Below are 21,140 nucleotides of genomic sequence, written 5' to 3' on the forward strand. Positions count from 1 at the left end.
CCAAAGATTGAATGGCATTGCCAGAGGAACACAAAGACCAAATACCATCACCAGAGGGACCTGAAGACCAATTTCCATCGCCAGAGAAACCCAAACACCAAATGCCATTGCCAGAGAAATCCAGTGACCAGATGCCATTGCCAGAAGATCCCAGAAACTGTATACTGTCACCAGAGGAACCTGAAGACTGCATAATATCGCCACAGGAACCCAAAGACCATATGACATTTCCAGAGGAACCCAAAGATCGAATACCATCAACAGAGGAGCCCGAAGACTAAATACCATCGCCACGAGAACTGGAAGACTGCATGCCATCAGAGGAACCTGAAGGCTGCATACCATCACCAGAGGAACCCGAAGACTAAATGGCATCAGCATAGGAACCCGAATACCATTGAAAGAAGAACCTGAAGACCGATTACCATAGTCAGAGGAACCCAAAGACAAATTACCATCTCCATGGGAACATGAAGGCCAAAAACCATCGCTAGAGCAACCTGAAGACTGAATATCAATCGCCAGAGCAACCCAAAAACCGAACATCGTCTCCAGAGGATGTCAAAGATTGAATACCGTCATCAGAGGAATCCGAAGACCAAACATTGTTACAATAAGGGGATCAGACTACGCGGTCAAACACCGAAAATTGGGCATTGAGAACCAGAGACTGAGAAATGAACATTTGTTCCAGAGCGGGATCTAAGTGAGCCGGGCCATTGCTTCCCCGTGTATCGTACTATACTGAGAGAGAATAACTGTCTGTGTATTGCATCTCAACATAGCTGCACCACGTTTAGTGAACCGCCAGCGTAAATAGATTGTGGAGGTAACAGATTCTTGTTTAATTCTATATTGTGAGTATAATAATGGTGACGCTCCCTACATGGAAGGACCGGGACTGGGTTATTGGTAAGAGGATTTGTGTATGATGACATTCAGTGATGGCACGTACCTGACACACTAGGTACGAGGAAGTACCAAGCGAGCGGCGAAAGGGAAGGGAAACCCTGTGTCTAGGGAAAGGGAAGATGGTGACCCCTGACCGAACCTACCGCTGGTCCCTGGGGTTCCTCATCATCCTATATAGATTCCGCATCTATGCGCCGAACAGGATACCTGACCCTAGGTATCCCTAGTGCTGGACCCTAAATAGGGAACGGATGGGATGAGCTCTTGTCAACCCCACTATAACGTTCCTATCACAGAGGAGTGCGAGATGCAGTACTCAGGCTGTACACTAGGTGGCAGTGGAGATACCTAGAGGCTGAGGGAAGTCAGGCAGCTGGGGTCAGAACAGAGAGGACACGAAGAGAGACAGGGATCAGACAGGAGAGAGGTCGCCAGACAAGCCGGAGGTCGGGTACCAGGAGACCAAGTATAAACACAAGGGGCATTAAGAGAGTAGTCAGGGGAGAAAGCCGAGGTCAGGAGCCAGACGGGCATGGAGAAGTCAGAAGGGAGTAGACAGAGGAAAGTCAGGGGTGAGTCTGGGGTCAAGTACCAAGATCAGTCACTATAACCAGGAGAGAATATGACTGGCGCCACTCCGGGCATGAACTCTACCAGATAAAGCAGAGCAATTGCCCGGAAGCGTAAGCCCCTCCCACAGCCGGCAAACAACCCAATGCAGGGAACGGCCCATCACAGGGCAAAGGATAACATGAGACCACACGCAGGAGAACCTAACAGAAGGTCCCAGTGCAGGAGTCGCACCGCAAGTCAGGGCCGTGACACGCACTAAACACTATAGAAGACACAAGGAGGACAGGGGGAAAATAAATGAACTCCGGTAGAAGTTCAGCAAAGTTCTCAGCAACGATACCACAGAGGAGTACAAGCCACCTGCTTGCAACCTCGGCTTGAATGAACTGAAAATATCACCAGCACCAGTCCAGGGGAGAAGGGGTATATAAGCACTCAGCCTTTTCATGTACAGTAATTGGCTGCAGTGGTCATGTGATTGTACATGATGTCAAAATTGCAGGAATATAAACAAACATCAGTGGGAATCACTGGAGCGTCAGCTCAAAAAAGCATCACAGAAGTCAGACTCTTCTGCACAGACCTTGTGTTGTTTCCATTAACCCCCTTTAAGGGTCACTATTTGGACAGCAGAGTTTCAGACCTCAGTAAGTGTCTCTGCAAACACATGGAAACATTTTATAAAACTCCTGACAAGCCCCATAAATGTCGTCAGAAGCCCCCGACCAGCAGACTGTTCACTGGATTGTGCAAGTGGAGAAACACTCGGCTCGTGAAAGAAGAGTCCGGGTCAAGTGTGGGTCCCACCATGGATATCTGACACTTGTGGGGCCGGTAACGTCCACAATCTGCACCCCGCAGACCTCCCCCAACACATGTTCCACTTGCTGCTGTTTAAGTGGGAAAACAAAGTGCAAGGACCGGTCATTTGTCTCAAATTATCAGGACGGTGGAAGTCGTGAGCCGCACTAGGAGTGTGATTTATCTGCGAAACGCGTCAGGGGATTTGTTTCGCTGCATATTTCCCAAATAATTCTTCACAGAATCCATAAAAACAAAGTTCCTGTTATTTTTATTATCAATATTAATTCTCCTACTTGGAAACAATTCATCTCACTTGTCTCGAGTCTCCTGACATCATGTTTTCTTCTCCTTTCGAAGGATGTAGCTGAACTTTCACCCATCAGCTGTGGAAAGTGAACAGCAAATGTTCAGCCTTCCTGCAGCGCCACCACAGGTGAAAAGAAGGATTGCACACTCCTCACTGAAAGCAGCAATCCGCCCGAGTAATGTATGGCCGTGCGACTCCTCCGAAGTGCATTTTGGTGACATCTTGGGCTGCACAGGGCCATATACTGTTCTTGCACAGGGGCCATATACTGTTCTTGCACAGGGGCCCATATACTGTTCTTGCACAGGGGCCATATACTGTTCTTGCACAGGGCCCATATACTGTTCTTGCACAGGGGCCCATATACTGTTCTTGCACAGGGGCCCATATACTGTTCTTGCACAGAGGCCATATACTGTTCTTGCACAGGGCCCATATACTGTTCTTGCACAGGGGCCATATACTGTTCTTGCACAGGGTCCATATACTGTTCTTGCACAGGGCCCATATACTGTTCTTGCACAGGGGCCCATATACTGTTCTTGCACAGGGGCCCATATACTGTTCTTGCACAGGGGCCATATACTGTTCTTGCACAGGGGCCCATATACTGTTCTTGCACAGGGCCCATATACTGTTCTTGCACAGGGTCCATATACTGTTCTTGCACAGGGCCCATATACTGTTCTTGCACAGGGGCCCATATACTGTTCTTGCACAGGGGCCCATATACTGTTCTTGCACAGGGCCCATATACTGTTCTTGCACAGGGGCCCATATACTGTTCTTGCACAGGGGCCCATATACTGTTCTTGCACAGGGGCCATATACTGTTCTTGCACAGGGGCCATATACTGTTCTTGCACAGGGCCCATATACTGTTCTTGCACAGGGGCCCATATACTGTTCTTGCACAGGGGCCATATACTGTTCTTGCACAGGGGCCATATACTGTTCTTGCACAGGGCCCATATACTGTTCTTGCACAGGGGCCATATACTGTTCTTGCACAGGGGCCCATATACTGTTCTTGCACAGGGCCCATATACTGTTCTTGCACAGGGTCCATATACTGTTCTTGCACAGGGCCCATATACTGTTCTTGCACAGGGGCCCATATACTGTTCTTGCACAGGGGCCCATATACTGTTCTTGCACAGGGGCCATATACTGTTCTTGCACAGGGGCCCATATACTGTTCTTGCACAGGGGCCCATATACTGTTCTTGCACAGGGGCCCATATACTGTTCTTGCACAGGGGCCATGTACTGTTCTTGCACAGGGCCCATATACTGTTCTTGCACAGGGCCCATATACTGTTCTTGCACAGGGGCCATATACTGTTCTTGCACAGGGGCCATATACTGTTCTTGCACAGGGCCCATATACTGTTCTTGCACAGGGGCCCATATACTGTTCTTGCACAGGGGTCCATATACTGTTCTTGCACAGGGTCCATATACTGTTCTTGCACAGGGCCCATATACTGTTCTTGCACAGGGGTCCATATACTGTTCTTGCACAGGGTCCATATACTGTCCTTGCACAGGGCCCATATACTGTTCTCGCACAGGGGCTCATATACTGTTCTTGCACAGGGGCCCATATACTGTTCTTGCACAGAGGCCGTATACTGTTCTTGTACAGGGCCCGTATACTGTTCTTGCACAGGGGCCCATATACTGTTCTTGCACAGGGGCCCATATACTGTTCTTGCACAGGGGCCCATATACTGTTCTTGCACAGAGGCCGTATACTGTTCTTGTACAGGGCCCGTATACTGTTCTTGCACAGGGGCCCATATACTGTTCTTGCACAGGGGCCCATATACTGTTCTTGTACAGGGGCCATATACTGTTCTTGCACAGGGGCCCATATACTGTTCTTCCACAGGGCCCATATACTGTTCTTGCACAGGGTCCATATACTGTTCTTGCACAGGGCCCATATACTGTTCTTGCACAGGGGCCCATATACTGTTCTTGCACAGGGGCCCATATACTGTTCTTGCACAGGGGCCATGTACTGTTCTTGCACAGGGGCCCATATACTGTTCTTGCACAGGGGCCCATATACTGTTCTTGCACAGGGGCCCATATACTGTTCTTGCACAGGGGCCCATATACTGTTCTTGCACAGGGGCCATGTACTGTTCTTGCACAGGGCCAATATACTGTTCTTGCACAGGGGCCATATACTGTTTTTGCACAGGGGCCCATATACTGTTCTTGCACAGGGGCCCATATACTGTCCTTGCACAGGGCCCATATACTGTTCTTGCACAGGGGCCCATATACTGTTCTTGCACAGGGGTCCATATACTGTTCTTGCACAGGGTCCATATACTGTTCTTGCACAGGGCCCATATACTGTTCTCGCACAGGGGCTCATATACTGTTCTTGCACAGGGGCATATACTGTTCTTGCACAGGGCCCATATATTGTCCTTACACAGGGGCTCATATACTGTTCTTGCACAGGGGCCCATATACTGTCCTTGCACAGGGGCCCATATACTGTCCTTGCACAGGGGCCCATATACTGTTCTTGCACAGAGGCCGTATACTGTTCTTGTACAGGGGCCGTATACTGTTCTTGCACAGGGGCCCATATACTGTTCTTGCACAGGGGCCCATATACTGTTCTTGCACAGGGGCCCATATACTGTTCTTGCACAGGGGCCCATATACTGTTCTTGCACAGAGGCCGTATACTGTTCTTGTACAGGGCCCGTATACTGTTCTTGTACAGGGGCCCATATACTGTTCTTGCACAGGGGCCCATATACTGTTCTTGCACAGAGGCCGTATACTGTTCTTGTACAGGGCCCGTATACTGTTCTTGCACAGGGGCACATATACTGTTCTTGCACAGGGGCCCATATACTGTTCTTGCACAGGGGCCCATATACTGTTTTTGCACAGGGGCCCATATACTGTTTTTGCACAGGGGCCCATATACTGTTCTTGCACAGGGTCCATATACTGTTCTTGCACAGGGCCCATATACTGTTCTTGCACAGGGCCCATATACTGTTCTTGCACAGGGCCCATATACTGTTCTTGCACAGGGGCCATGTACTGTTCTTGCACAGGGCCCATATACTGTTTTTGCACAGGGACCATATACTGTTTTTGCACAGGGCCCATATACTGTTCTTGCACAGGGCCCATATACTGTTCTTGCACAGGGCCCATATACTGTTCTTGCACAGGGCCCATATACTGTTCTTGCACAGGGCCCATATACTGTTCTTGCACAGGGGCCATGTACTGTTCTTGCACAGGGCCCATATACTGTTCTTGCACAGGGGCCATATACTGTTCTTGCACAGGGGCCATATACTGTTCTTGCACAGGGGCCATATACTGTTCTTGCACAGGGGCCATATACTGTTTTTGCACAGGGGCCATATACTGTTCTTGCACAGGGGCCATATACTGTTCTTGCACAGGGGCCATATACTGTTCTTGCACAGGGGCCATATACTGTTCTTGCACAGGGGCCATATACTGTTCTTGCACAGGGGCCATATACTGTTCTTGCACAGGGCCCATATACTGTTCTTGCACAGGGGCCCATATACTGTTCTTGCACAGGGGCCCATATACTGTTCTTGCACAGGGGTCCATATACTGTTCTTGCACAGGGTCCATATACTGTTCTTGCACAGGGCCCATATATTGTCCTTACACAGGGGCTCATATACTGTTCCTACACAGGGGCCCATATACTGTTCCTGCACAGGGGCCATATACTGTTCTTGCACAGGGGCCCATATACTGTCCTTGCACAGGGGCCCATATACTGTTCTTGCACAGGGGCCCATATACTGTTCTTGCACAAAGGCCGTATACTGTTCTTGTACAGGGCCCGTATACTGTTCTTGCACAGGGGCCCATATACTGTTCTTGCACAGGGGCCCATATACTGTTCTTGCACAGGGGCCCATATACTGTTCTTGCACAGGGGCCCATATAATGTCCTTGCACAGGGGCCCATATACTGTTCTTGCACAGGGGCCCATATACTGTTCTTGCACAGAGGCCATATACTGTTCTTGTACAGGGCCCGTATACTGTTCTTGCACTGGGGCCCATATACTGTTCTTGCACAGGGCCCATATACTGTTCTTGCACAGGGGCCATATACTGTTTTTGCACAGGGCCCATATACTGTTCTTGCACATGGGCCATATACTGTTCTTGCACAGGGCCCATATACTGTTCTTGCACAGGGGCCCATATACTGTTCTTGCACAGGGGCCCATATACTGTTCTTGCACAGGGGTCCATATACTGTTCTTGCACAGGGTCCATATACTGTTCTTGCACAGGGCCCATATATTGTCCTTACACAGGGGCTCATATACTGTTCCTACACAGGGGCCCATATACTGTTCCTGCACAGGGGCCATATACTGTTCTTGCACAGGGGCCCATATACTGTCCTTGCACAGGGGCCCATATACTGTTCTTGCACAGGGGCCCATATACTGTTCTTGCACAGAGGCCGTATACTGTTCTTGTACAGGGCCCGTATACTGTTCTTGCACAGGGGCCCATATACTGTTCTTGCACAGGGGCCCATATACTGTTCTTGCACAGGGGCCCATATACTGTTCTTGTACAGGGGCCCATATAATGTCCTTGCACAGGGGCCCATATACTGTTCTTGCACAGGGGCCCATATACTGTTCTTGCACAGAGGCCGTATACTGTTCTTGTACAGGGCCCGTATACTGTTCTTGCACAGGGGCCCATATACTGTTCTTGCACAGGGGCTATATGCTGTTCTTGTACAGGGCCCGTATACTGTTCTTGCACAGGGGCCCATATACTGTTCTTGCACAGGGGCCATATACTGTTCTTGCACAGGGGCACATATACTGTTCTTGCACAGGGGCCCATATACTGTTCTTGCACAGGGGCCCATATACTGTTTTTGCACAGGGGCCCATATACTGTTTTTGCACAGGGGCCCATATACTGTTCTTGCACAGGGGCCCATATACTGTTCTTGCACAGGGGCCTATATACTGTTCTTGCACAGGGGCCCATATACTGTTCTTGCACAGGGGCCCATATACTGTCCTTGCACAGGGGCCCATATACTGTTCTTGCACAGGGGCCCATATACTGGTCTTGCACAGGGGCCCATATACTGTTCTTGTACAGGGCCCATATACTATTCTTGCACAAGGGCCCATAAATTTTTCTTGCTCAGGGGCCCATATACTGTTCTTGCACAGGGTCCCATATACTGTTCTTGCACAGGGGCCCATATACTGTTCTTGCACAGGGCCCATATACTGTTCTTGCACAGGGGCCCATATACTGTTCTTGCACAGGGGCCCATATACTGTCCTTGCACAGGGGCCCATATACTGTTTTTGTACAGGGCCCGTATACTGTTCTTGCACAGGGGCCCATATACTGTTCTTGCACAGGGGCCCATATACTGTCCTTGCACAGGGGCCCATATACTGTTTTTGTACAGGGCCCGTATACTGTTCTTGCACAGGGGCCCATATATTGTTCTTGCACAGGGGCCCATATACTGTTCTTGCACAGGGGCCCATATACTGTTCTTTCACAGGGGCCCATATACTGTTCTTGCACAGGGGCCATATACTGTTCTTGCACAGGGGCCCATATACTGTTCTTGCACAGGGGCCCATATACTGTCCTTGCACAGGGCCCATATACTGTTCTTGCACAGGGGCCCATATACTGTTCTTGTACAGGGCCCATATACTGTCCTTGCACAGGGGCCCATATACTGTTTTTGTACAGGGCCCGTATACTGTTCTTGCACAGGGGCCCATATATTGTTCTTGCACAGGGGCCCATATACTGTTCTTGCACAGGGGCCCATATACTGTTCTTGCACAGGGGCCATATACTGTTCTTGCACAGGGGCCCATATACTGTCCTTGCACAGGGCCCATATACTGTTCTTGCACAGGGGCCCATATACTGTTCTTGTACAGGGCCCATATACTGTCCTTGCACAGGGGCCCATATACTGTTTTTGTACAGGGCCCGTATACTGTTCTTGCACAGGGGCCCATATATTGTTCTTGCACAGGGGCCCATATACTGTTCTTGCACAGGGGCATATACTGTTCTTGCACAGGGGCCCATATACTGTTCTTGCACAGGGGCCATATACTGTCCTTGCACAGGGCCCATATACTGTTCTTGCACAGGGGCCCATATACTGTTCTTGTACAGGGCCCATATACTGTTCTTGCACAGGGGCCCATATACTGTCCTTGCACAGGGCCCATATACTGTCACTTTCACCGAGCGTCCATGTGTCCTCATTGGTGAAATGGGATTACCCTGTCATTGGCTAATGTCTTGTGTGAACAAAGGATGGGGCATGCAAAAATCCAACATGTCTAATATTTCTGTCTGGTGTTCACTTGCCATCAGGGGAGAGGGTGACACCCCAATACATGGTGGATGGTCGACTCCTGACATTGGCGCGTTTAGCTCATGGTCATCAGTTATATATGACTTTAACAGTAATTTGTAAGGAGCCGTCACCTGTGCGTCCATCACAAGAAAAGAAGTGATCAGTACAAGGAAACTACTGCAGGAAAGCAAGCAGAGATCTTACAAAGTGTCAATCACTGATACAGGAAATATTTGTAAAGTCTCATCACTGCGGACTAAAATATGCTAGTGAGTGATACAATGTAGCAGATCTGAAGTATCGAATGCATCACTGCACAGCTGGCTGATTTCAGCTCTGAAGTCTAGAAAAGCTGGGTTACAGAGCCTTGTGAAAGTATTCAGCCCCATGAATTTTTCACCCTTTTCCCACATTTCAGGCTTCAAACATAAAGATAAAATGTGAATGTTCTGGTGAAGAATCTACAACAAGTGACACAATTGTGAAGATGAACGAAATTTATTGCTTATTTTAAACTTTTATAAAAAATAATAAGCAGAAAATTGGGGCATGCAATATTATTCATCCCCTGTAAGTGAATACTTTGTAGCGCCCCCTTTTTGCTGCGATTACAGCTGCAGTCTCTGGGGGTATGTATCTATCAGTTTTGCACATGGAGAGGTGAAATTCTCGCCCATTCTTCCTTTGTAAACAGCTGGAGCTGAGTGAGGTTGGATGGAGGCGTTTGTGAACAGCAGTTTTCAGCTCTTTCCACAGATTCTCGATTGGGTTCAGGTCTGAACTGTGACTTGGCCATTCTAACACCTGGATACGGTTATTTGTGAACCATTCCATTGTAGATTTTGCTTTATGTTTGGGATCATTGTCTTGTTGGAAGACAAATCTCCGTCCCAGTCTCAGGTCTTTTGCAGACTCCAACAGGTTTTCTTCAAGAATGGTCCTGTATTTGGCTCCATCCATCTTCCCATTAATTTTAACCATCTTCCCTGTCTCTGCTGAAGAAAACAGGCCCAAACCATGATGCTGCTGCCACCACCATCTTTGACAGTGGGGATGGTGTGATCAGGGTGATGAGCGGTGTTGCTTATCGTTTAGAATTGTGCCCAAATAGTTTGATTTTGGTTTCCTCTGAGCAGAGCACCTTCTTCCACATGTTTGGTGTCTCCAGGTGGCTTGTGGCAAACGTTAAACAATACTTTTTATGGATATCTTTGAGAAATGACTTTCTTCTTGCCACTCTTCCATAAAGGCCAGATTTGTGCAGTGTACGACTGATTGTTGTGCTATGGACAGACTCTCCCCCCTCAGCTGTAGATCTCTGCAGTTCATCCAGAGTGATCATGGGCCTCTTGGCTGCATCTCTGATCAGTCTCCTCCTTGTGTGAGATGACAGTTTGGATGGACGGCCGGGTCTTGGTAGATTTGCAGTGGTATGATGCTCCTTCCATTTCTATATGATCGCTTGCACAGGGCTTCTTCGGATGTTTAACGTTTTGGAAATCTTTTTGCAACCAAATCCAGCTTTAAACTTCTCCACAACAGTATCCTGGACCTGCCTGTTGTGTTCCTTGGTCTTCATGATGCTCTCTGCGCTTTACACAGAACCCTGAGACTATCACAGAGCAGGGGCATTTATACGGAGACTTGATTACACACAGGGGCTTATATTTATCATCATCAGTCATTTAGGACAACATTGCATCATTCAGAGATCCTCAATCAACTTCAGGAGTGAGTTTGCTGCACTGAAAGTAAAGGGGATGAATAATATTGCACGCTCCAATTTTCAGTTATTCTTTTTTACAAAAGTTTAAAATAAGCAATAAATTTCCTTCCTCTTCACAATTGTGTCACTTGTTGTTGATTCTTCACCAGAACATTCACATTTTATCTTTATGTTTGAAGCCTGAAATGTGGGAAAAAGTTGAAAAAGTCAAGGGGCTGAATACTTTCGCAAGGCACTGTATGTATCAAACAGATCAGTTACCCAGCTTTCCCATAATGAGATATATTAAGGAATAACCTCGGAGGAAGCCGACGAGTGAAGAATGAAGGTTTTTATATTGGCAGATTACAGGAGAGAAACACAAATGAAACTAATTACCCAGAACATAAGACGTCTAGAACGGTTAATCTTTAAGATCGGCCGCATCAGCTGAAATCACAGCAGACGCGCTGTTTCTATTACATTTTTGGATGACAAACTGAGAATAAATGGTTGGCAGATCCGGGAGGTGTTCGTCTGCGCGCGGTCACTGGGACAAACAAAAAATAATGTGTTTAATTTTTCTAAGAAATAGCGCCACTCCAGCCCATGGTCGTGTCTGGTATTGCAGCTCAGCCTTATTTAAATGAATGGCAGACATAGCCATGGACAAGAATGACGCTGCTTCAGGGAAAAAAATGGCAGATTTATTTATTGCTTGCAAATTCAATAGTTTATAAACGTAATTGTTGGCTGCAGTATATAATACCCATAAGTGAGAGTGCGTATATATAGGATTAGGATTAAAGCTGGACTTAGGGCTAGGCTTAGAGTTAGGACTAGAATTAGGCATAATGCTAAGGCTAGATATAGGACTAGGCTTAGGTTTAGTGTTAAGGACAGGGCTAGGATTACATCTAGGACTAGGGTTATGGTTAGGCTTAGGGTTAGCTGTAATAATATCAAATAGTTGCATTAAAATAATAGTTATATAGTTATATTTATAAAGTTAATATAATGTCAAAAAGTTTTGTTTATAAAATGTTATATTCAGAAAAAAAATGAAAGTAATTAGAGGGTCTAAGGGCAAATTATAATATTTTGGAAATATATCTGTCACACAGAGTTGTGCACAGACTTCCCCGGCTGTCATAGCGGCGTTGGGCGCTGTTCAGATTGCAGATTCTGACACTCCGCCTGATGGTTTCTCTGGTGTCTGGGATGAACACAGGCAGACTCGGGTGTTGACCTGCTGTGTGCTGATTCATAGGCAGGCTAGCAAGAGTTAATCTCTGCTGATCTACTTGTTTTTTTGATCACATGTTGTGGGGAGACCTATCACATCTGCTCCCCTGCTATTTATGCTGGTTGAATCCTTCCACCCATGCCAGCTATAGTTTACTCTATGTTGGTCTGTGAGGTGTGGTGTCTCAGACTTATTGGTGGAAGTGGTGTTCATTGCTTGGTGCGATTATGGAGTTTACCCCTGATGTTTTGTTGCTTCCTTCCTGCTCTTGTGTTTCCTCCTGAATCCCTTAATGTCTTTACCATAGTGTGTCTGTGTGCTACATGACAGAGGTTTGGGTTTCCCTTGCTTGTCTTTATCTGTGGGTTTAATCCCACTTCTACCCAGTCGCTCCTTGGGGGGAGGGAGAATTAGATCAGGACTGGTCAGGAGCAGGATCAGGAAGGAGACTCGGGCATCTCCACCATTAGGGGTATTCCTGAGGTTAGGGATAGTATAGGGCCCCCTGACTTGAGTCACCTTGGGAGCCATGGTCTCCTGCAATTCCAATAGGCATTGTGACAATACATTGGGGGAATAAGAAATGTAATACTGGAAGTGTGAAAGGGACTCCAGGAGTGCTAAGGGATTCTTGGTTATGGGTGCACAATTCTCCCCATTCCCCGGGTGCTGGCATCCCAGGCTACAACGCTGCTGATACCTCACATGTCAGGCGGTAGTGTGAGCCCACTGCACATATACTAAGTGCCTACTGTGTTATACAAGTGGCATCTGCCGTGAAGCCTGTGACAGCAATATATAAGTGCCCTTCATCTTACTACCCCACCCCTGTCACCGCCATCTTTGTACTCCCATGTAGCTTAATTTACACCACTCTCTTCCCGAAAAAAAAAAAACAAGCCCTCATACTGCTATGTCAGTGGAAAAGTAAAATAGTTATGGTTCCTGAAGGACAAATAATGGTGCTAAAAATTGGCTGCAGCAAAAAGGGTCCAAAAATAAGATCAGAGCTCTGGCTGCAATGTGCAATTAAGAGTTTTTGCTTTGGACAGTTCTGATGAATGAGGAGTGGTACTGGTCACACTGGGTGCACGGGTCACACTGGGGGCACTGGTCACACTGGGGGCACTGGTCACACTGGGTGCACGGGTCACACTGGGGGCACTGGTCACACTGGGTACACTGGGTGCACTGGGTGCAGTGGTCACACTAGACACACTAGGTGCACTGGTCACACTGGGTACACTGGTCACACTGGGTACACTGGTCGCACTGGGTACACTGGGTGCACTAGTCGCACTGGTCACACTGGGTGCACTGGTCACACTGGTCGCACTGGGTGCACTGGTCGCACTGGGTGCACTGGTTACACTGGTCACACTGGGTACACTGGTTACACTTGTCACACTGGGTGCACTGGTCACACTGGGTGCACTGGTTACACTGGTCACACTGGGTGCACTGGTTACACTGGTTACACTGGTCACACTGGGTGCACTGGTTACACTGGTTACACTGGTCACACTGGGTGCACTGGTTACACTGGTCGTACTGGGTGCACTGGTCACACTCCAGAGCCCTGATTTCTCCGCACGGTTTCCACTTTTCGCACCAGCAGCTGCGCTGATACTTTGTGACACAGGAAGCCATCGCTCTCCAGCACTCGCTCATTTCCTCTCGGGTTTGCAGAATCCCGGATGATCCATTGTGAGTGATCCAGACGGTGCAGTGACTCCTCCGCACCTCCTAGAACACAAGGCTCCTTATGTTAGGGTGAACTCTTAACCAGAGATCACTAGCTGCCTACTGCCTGGCCGAATTGATATGGGCCAAGTGCATGCGTAAAGAACTCACACCAGACACAGTCGGATATGAAGTCTCTTCTTGGTCACAGTAGAAAATGGCACCAAAACAGACAGAGAAGGAACATGCGTCCTCTTTTTATGGCTCTCCTCAACACTTACACCCCACATGTTAGCCGAACTGGGGAAGGTGAGAAAAAGAGCATATCCTTCCCGTAATGTCAGTTATAGTCCCACAGATCGTCCACAATCCTCATTTACCGGAACACGCGCGTCTGGCGAGCAGCCTCGTAAAGCGCACTCCAAATATTTACACAACATTCCTTACATGAGAATGCTGGGAATCAGCACGGGGACCGCTCATCATGATGGGAAACGGGGGGAAGAAAATGCAGAAATCCACCTGATCCGGAAATCCTAATACTAGGACCGGAGATCATTAACATGGTGGAGTCTACAGAACCCCAAAAATGCCGGACACTGCAGTGAGGAACAGGGTGGACAGATGGATGGAGAGAGAGGGATAGATAAATAATAGAGAGATAATAGATAGCATATAGATAGAGGAATAGATATATAACATATAGATAGAAGATATATAATAAATGATGCAAGGTGTGGATTCGTATTGAATTGATGATGCTCTACAATTTTTTAATTCACTTTTTTTCTCTCTTGTTCCGTTTTCGAAATAAAAATGCTAACTCCGTTGTTTTCCACCAGGTGGCGCTATAGGTGGTTTCATTGCGTAGTGCATGGATACTTTACTATACCTAGACACCACTTCTATTTCTATAGCTGCCGCCGTTCTCAAGTTAATGGTGGAGGCCACATATGGATGGACACACTGTATATAGGTGCGGTGTATACAGGATATGGGTGGACACACTGTATAGAGGTGCGGTGTATACAGGATATGGGTGGACACACTGTATATAGGTGCGGTGTATACAGGATATGGGTGGACACACTGTATATAGGTGCAGTGTATACAGGATATGGGTGGACACACTGTATAGAGGTGCGGTGTATACAGGATATGGGTGGACACACTGTATATAGGTGCGGTGTATACAGGATATGGGTGGACACACTGTATATAGGTGCGGTGTATACAGGATATGGGTGGACACACTGTATAGAGGTGCGGTGTATACAGGATATGGGTGGACACACTGTATATAGGTGCGGTGTATACAGGAAATGGGTGGACACACTGTATATAGGTGCGGTGTATACAGGATATGGGTGGACACACTGTATACAGGTGCGGTGTATACAGAATATGGGTGGACACACTGTATTCTGCACCACTTTATAGTTTGGGGGGACAAGGTAACAAAACATTACGACATTACAGAGTAACACATAACTAATAATAAGCAGTGAGGGCTGCGCTCACCAGCTACAGTCTATCACTATCAAAAAATAGTATAATCGATATTTATATAAAGGGACTTTAGTCAGATGATTTGCACAATGTGTAACGTGTGACACACACAAGGTATGTTCAAATAGTAAGGTGCCCATCAAAATAGAGCCATGAGCTTATAGTGTCCAGAAGCATGGCTATGGAAGCTACACAACAAAGACAAATGACAGGTTCTTGTCCGAGGTGAACACCGTTTTCAGGACCAGTTATTCCATTGATGCTGTGAGGCTCCTTCTGTCACTGTCAAGAATTGTCCTCCATGAGAATTATTTCATGCTTAGTGAAAACTTTCTTTATGCAATTAAGGGGCACCGCTATGGGGTCAAATGTAAGGCCCTATATACACTTGTGCTCAAAAGTTCACATACACCGGCAGATTTCTTCCTTTCTTGGCCTTTTTGTTTCAGAGAATATGAATGATAACACAATTGGTTTTTTTCCACTCATGGTTAGTGGTTGGGTGAAGCCATTTTTTGTCATCTACTGTGCTTTCTCTTTTTAAATCATAATGACAGCCAAAAACATCCAAATGACCCTGATCAAAAGTTCACATACGCTGGTGATTTTGGCTGATAACATGCACAGAAGTTGACACAAATGGGTGTGAATGGCTAATAAAGGTGACATCCTCACCTGTGCCCTGTTTGCTTGTAATCAATGTGTGCATAAAAGCTGAGTGAGGTTTTGCGATCCAGACAGACACTTGCATCTTTCATACAGCCACTGATGTTTCTGGATTGTGAGTTATGGGGAAAGCAAAAAAATTATCAATGGATCTGCGGGAAAAGATAGTTGAACTGTACAAAACAGGAAAGGGATACAAAAAGATATGCTGGGTATGTAAACATTTGAGCACAACTGTATATGGTATTATTCAAGTAAAAGTTCGCCTGTGTATCTCACCGGCATAGCCATGTTCTGAGATTGTGGCGGTATATAGACGATACCTTTATAGTTTGGACGGGTCCCATTGTTTTTTATAGTTACCTAAATGATGACAAAGTTCAGTTCACTTTTGACTTCTCCATTTGGTTCATTACCTTTTTGGAATTGACCATTCACATCTCCGGCAATAGATAAAGAATGCCGGCTCAGAATTAGATAAATAGATAGATAAAACAAGCGCACTTTGAGAAGCACCCGTGGAATCCTTTTAGCGTTTAAAATATTAGAATTGCTCACCTTTGTTGGTTGTGCGCCCCCGCACAACTTCAGTGTAAGCTTATCAGTCTGGAGTTCCTCCGAGCAGATCCTGTAACCAGGCTTCAGGAGTCCAGATTTGGGGTAACGTTGTCAGTTACTGATTTCCACCGGCACCATGGAATTCAGGTTTTTTTTCCCTTCAATCCTCCAGCTACCAGCTGGATTTTTTGATATGTCAGCAGGTCCTTTGCAGCTATTACCGATTCCCAATGGGGAGGGGGTATATGAAAAAATTCTTTCGGTCTAATATAGCGCAATAAGGATATATGCTGATATTAGTTATTTAAACTTTATTAATTAGGCGCTCCTATTATTACAACGCGTTTCAGCGGAATTGCTTTCATCAGGTTACCTGATGAAAGCAATTCCGCTGAAACGCGTTGTAATAATAGGAGCGCCTAATTAATAAAGTTTAAATGGCTCAGAATTAGAGTTATAGATCATGTATCATTTCCTAGAAGACGGGAGAAAGGGTCTTTGATGAAAAAAAAAAGGTCAAGTTCACTTCGGACTGAATCTGGATTTTAAATTGAATGTCTTCTCCGATAGTTGAGGTTACAGTGACGGATTGTGGCCGCTGTTTGACCCTTAGCAGGGTCCCAGTAATGCCCTTGGGCTATAGATCGACATGTGTTTTGCATCTATGTTGCGATTTTATTAAGAATTATTCTTTTGTTAGTCTTTTACAGAATAGAAATCTTATCTACTAGGTGCAATGTCACCAATTCTACACTCTGTATCGAGCTTTCTGTCTAAAACTTGTTTGGTGCTGGAAAGAAGAAGCAGGGGTTAATGCCGAGCTGCCGAATGAAGAAATTTGTTGATTATTAATAAATTCTTTTATTTCATAGGTCTACGCGTTTCAGGGATCTAGTCCCCTTCTTCAGGACAAAAAAGGAATCACCAGTCAATCAATCAATCAGAGAAACTTGGGTAAGTCTCTCTCCTGTAGAGTGTAAGCTCTTATGGTCAGCGGTGTCCTCTCTCTCCTGTAGATTGTAAGCTCTTATGGTCAGTGGGGTCCTCTCTCTCCTGTAGAGTGTAAGCTCTTATGGTCAGCGGTGTCCTCTCTCTCCTGTAGATTGTAAGCTCTTATGGTCAGCGGTATCCTTTCTCTCCTGTAGAGTGTAAGCTCTTATGGTCAGCAGTATCCTCTCTCTCCTGTAGAGTGTAAGCTCTTATGATCAGCAGGGTCCTCTCTCTCCTGTAGATTGTAAGCTCTTATGGTCAGCGGTATCCTCTCTCCTGTATAATGTAAGCTCTTATGGTCAGCGGTGTCCTCTCTTCTGTAGAGTGTAAGCTATTATGGTTAGCCAGGTCCTCTGTCTTCTTTCTATCTATCTCTCTATCTCTCTATCTATCAACTATCCCGCTATCTATCCCTCTATAAATAAAATAAAATAAATCTTTATTTTTATATAGCATTAACATATTCCGCAGCGCTTTACATACATCAGGAACACTGTCCCCATTGGGGCTCGCAATCTAAATTTCCTATCTGTATGTCTTTGGAGTGTGGGAGGAAACCGGAGAACCCGGAGGAAAGCCACGCAAACACGGGGAGAACATACAAACTCCTTGCAGATGGTGTCCTTGGTGGGATTTGAACCCAAGACTGTAGAGCTAACCACTGAGCCACCACAAGACTGCAGTGCTAACCACTGAGCCATCGTGCTATCTATCCCTCTATCTATCCCTCCATCCATCCTTTTCACGGTTACGTCTTTCTCACATGTGATACATGACAGGCACCAGATCAGATGCAGGGAATGCACCATCCTCTTCCACAATATGTGAGCGTTTTATGTTAACGATGGGAAGATGGAGGGTGAAATCCCGGAACATTCTGTTCTGGTGCCAGGTTCAGTAGCCGGACAGAAATGTCCCAACCTCTGATGTCAGGAGGTCGGCAGCTGGAGGTGGAAAATCGCCACCAATAAATTGTCATGGGAGAAAGTGTTGAAACCTAGTTAGTACCAGCAGATTTCGGGGCCCAGCTGTGCACAGACGGCCGTGTGCCGGCTCATCAGCTTACATATCACATACACACGTGTGTTTCCAGCCTGGTGTCATCATAACGTATGGATCACTCTGCAGACCGGATCCTCATGGATCATCATTACATTGGATATACAGCCCTGCAACAAAACCTATTTTACTCCAATGCTAAAATAAAATAGAAGCATCTTAGTCATTAGATCTTATTATACATTTTCTGCCACTTTGTATCCACAGCTCCAATACTAAACAATGTGTCTCCATGGTTACAGACTACAAACATTCCGTGTGTAGTCTGATGCTGCAGCCCTGAGTTACTCAGCTCCTCTGGGTGATAATCCACAGACGGCAGAAGACACAGCCGAAAATCCTTACATAATTCATTATTAGGATCAGACTATTGCTATGTATAGGGGGTCCGGCGTAATAGCAAATACCGACCAATGGGTACAGCATAGCAGATCTAAACATCTTATCATGTGTCCTCGGCTAGATCCCAATATACACAATTTGCCATAAGCAACTGGAGGTTCCCTAACTCAAAACCTATAAAATGTAACATTTATTGTCTTTTTTTAAATGTATCATTTAACACTTAACATTAAAACCACAATAGTCGGGGACATTCTTCATACTGTCTGTAAGGACTAACAAGACGTGGACCTGAATCTCCTATATTAATATTTTTGATTGTCTTACCCTAATGCTGCAACTAAAACCTATCACCTCCTATCCTCCCCGACGTGTTTCACCTTGTCTGGCTTCTTCAGGGGAATGAGGCTACAAAGCACTGCAGACATGTCTTACAGATACATCACCATTCTGTAGCACAGAACACTGTAAATTAATGTGGATTAATAGCTGCTGAGAAAAAAAACGCAGGTAATGTGGATGGTGGGTGAGAAAAAAAACCCCACACGGTCGAATAGAACTCGCATGACATAAGGTTAAAGTGGTATAAGAGATGTCCCTCGTCCTACTCTACTGGATTCAAATCCAACCAATTTTTTATACGCAAATGTCAGTGAATGCTAATGAGGATCTCCCCCCAAATTTACAAATTAAACTGCATATATTGAGAAATAGAGATCTTAGACCTGATGAGGCAGTTGTATTTCCTCTGAAAATCCTTTTTAGAATGGCTGTACAATCCAATTTTAAAGTTTTCCCACCTATGAAGAGCTTAATAGCACAGTCATTCTGAGATAGATTTTTCACCGTAAGTACACCAACCCCATCAGGTCTAAGAGAGTTATTTGCATTTATAGAGCAAAGAAAAAATCCCACAGCTCACCTAGACCTTGCAATTCATGTGGTGACAAGATTAGATGCCCGGTTCCAAGACAGGCCGGATCCTGCCGAAAAACATGCACAAGGAGTAGAGGAAAAACCAGCACCTACTCAGGAGATCCAAAAAAACCCTTCTTTATTGCAAAAACCATGCATATAAAAACATAGTGCAATATTAAAAGTAGACCACGTCTACGCGTTTCAGGCCCCAAAAACTTGGCCCTTGGTCATGATTAAGGGCCAAGTTTTTGGGGCCTGAAACGCGTAGACGTGGAATACTTTTAATATTGCATTAGGTTTTTATATGCATGGTTTTTGCAATAAAGAAGGGTTTTTTTGGATCTCCTGAGTAGGTGCTGGTTTTTCCTCTACTCCTTGTGCATGTTTTTCGGCAGGATCCGGCCTGTCTTGGAACCGGGCATCTAATCTTGTGACCACATGATTTGCCAGGTCTGGGTGAGCTGTGGGATTTTTTTTTTTCTCTCTAAATGCGACAGGTTCCCTTTAAGTACTAGACTAATGTAACATCTCAGCGAAGAATCATTTTAAGGGAAACTTTGCAGACTGTTACATTGTATGTGTGAGTTAGACGGTGACCTTCCCCACGCCCTCGCCCTCCGCTCCTGGCACGGCCATTGTTGTGTCTTTCTCTGGTCCCTGCCCTTCAGTCTGGACTATTCCTGACTTTGCACATAATGCCATTTCAACACTCGCGACGGGAAACCGGTCCAGAATTATTTCTTCCTCCCTCTGTCTCTTCATAAAATCGCAGCAGATGCCGCTGGATAACACCAGGGTTTGTGTCACTTTTGCACGAAACACATCTGACATTTGGGGTCATCGTTGGTTTGGGTGCAGAATTCCTGACCCGTCTCTACATAAACGTCTGACCAGAAACTAGACGAAGCCTCCTCCATAGTGACAATGGCCTCCATTGGTGGAGGATTAACTGAATGCCCCCAATGCTGGGGGTGAGGGCGTTGTGATCCATGCAGTTCTGGAGCATTGGCTTCTGTTGTGGGGACGTTGCAATCACCGCGGCCCCCCAGCAGCCGGACAATGGTGAATGGCTGCAGTGCGTATATAGAGCTAAAGGCATGGCCGAATTATTGATCCAAGCTCCGTCACGTCTATAACATGGTGCCCATAGATTGCTGGGGTCACACCTTATCTTTGGGTGGACAATCCTTGCAACATCATATAATGGCACACGGAGTCCATCTGCCGCCGTACAGACTCTATGTACAAAGCTTTGATACGTACCTTGTTTTCACAAAAATAAGACCTACTCCGAAAAAAAGCCCCAGTAGGGTTTTTTGGGCATTTTTTTAGCATGTTAAAGGCATGCCTAAAATATAAGACCTGCTCCAAAGTTAAGCCCTAATAGGATTTTTTAGGGTTTTTTGAGGCTGCTTAAAATATAAGACCTACTCAATAAATAAGC

At 46.1% G+C, this 21,140-nt stretch overlaps 1 long non-coding RNA gene across 1 annotated transcript in view; it reads left to right on the top strand.

The window, feature by feature from the left end:
* Positions 1 to 17,340, top strand: part of LOC142245801 (uncharacterized) — a 39,181-nt gene extending 21,841 nt beyond the window's left edge. The window contains exon 3 of the long non-coding RNA XR_012724793.1: positions 17,260 to 17,340. This is a non-coding gene — a long non-coding RNA (uncharacterized LOC142245801). The remainder of the gene's footprint in view (positions 1 to 17,259) is intronic.
* The last annotated feature ends 3,800 nt before the right edge of the window (positions 17,341 to 21,140 follow it).

Source organism: Anomaloglossus baeobatrachus, chromosome 7 (genome assembly GCF_048569485.1).
Source record: "Anomaloglossus baeobatrachus isolate aAnoBae1 chromosome 7, aAnoBae1.hap1, whole genome shotgun sequence".
Taxonomy (NCBI): domain Eukaryota; kingdom Metazoa; phylum Chordata; class Amphibia; order Anura; family Aromobatidae; genus Anomaloglossus; species Anomaloglossus baeobatrachus.